Source organism: Crocuta crocuta, unplaced genomic scaffold, assembly GCF_008692635.1.
Source record: "Crocuta crocuta isolate KB4526 unplaced genomic scaffold, BGI_CrCroc_1.0 scaffold440, whole genome shotgun sequence".
Taxonomy (NCBI): domain Eukaryota; kingdom Metazoa; phylum Chordata; class Mammalia; order Carnivora; family Hyaenidae; genus Crocuta; species Crocuta crocuta.
This window is the reverse complement of record NW_027527457.1, coordinates 196,235-197,109: the sequence shown is the minus strand read 5'-3', so window position 1 is coordinate 197,109 and position 875 is coordinate 196,235.

The window sequence follows — 875 nt, the reverse complement described above, 5'->3', positions numbered from 1 at the left end:
AATAATAATGCTTTTAATACACTGCTGTGAGAATTAAATGATATATATTGTCAGTTGAGATACATGTGTATAATATACAGAAAGAAAAAGATAACAGAATAGACAGATTATTATTACAGTGCTTAGATCACAGTAAAGGCTCAATAAAGAGTAGTTTCTTTAATNGGAGCCCTACATCAGGCTCCATGCTAAGCGTGCAGCCTACTTAAGATTCTCTCTCCCTCTCCCTCTGCCCCTCACCCCCACTCTGTCTCTCTCTAAAATAATAATAATAAGGGGCACCTGGGTGGCTCAGTCCAACTTCGGCTCAGGTCATGATCTTGCAGTCTGAGAGTTCGAGACCTGTGTCAGGCTCTGTGCTGACAGCCNCAATTTCTGGGGTGCCTGGGTGGCTCAGTCAGTTGAGCCTCCACCTTCAGCTCAGGTCATGATCTCACGGTTCGTGGGTTTGAGCCCCACGTCAGGCTCTATGCTGACAGCCAGCTCAGAGCCTGGAGCCTGTTTCAGATTCTGTGTCTCCCTCTGCTGGCCCTTCTCTGCTCTCCCTTCTCTGACCCTCCCCTGCTCAAGTGTCTGCCTCTCAGAAATAAATAAAACATTAAACAAAATTTTAAAAAGGGCTGAGCCNAACTGATTTAACTATTCCTTCTCAGAGAAAAGTTAATATCCCATTGTGATCCTAAAGTTTACTTGGAACTCATTTTCGTTAAAAAAAAAAAAAAAAAAAGAAGTAGCTCTAATTTCAGTGATGAATTCCACCGGCCTAAAAACCAAGTCATTTGTGATGAGCTGTTCTACAACCATTCGAAAATATCCAAAACCTAAGGACCCCACTGGGGTCCCAGAAGTGGAGCTTGACACTATGCCCTGCTAGC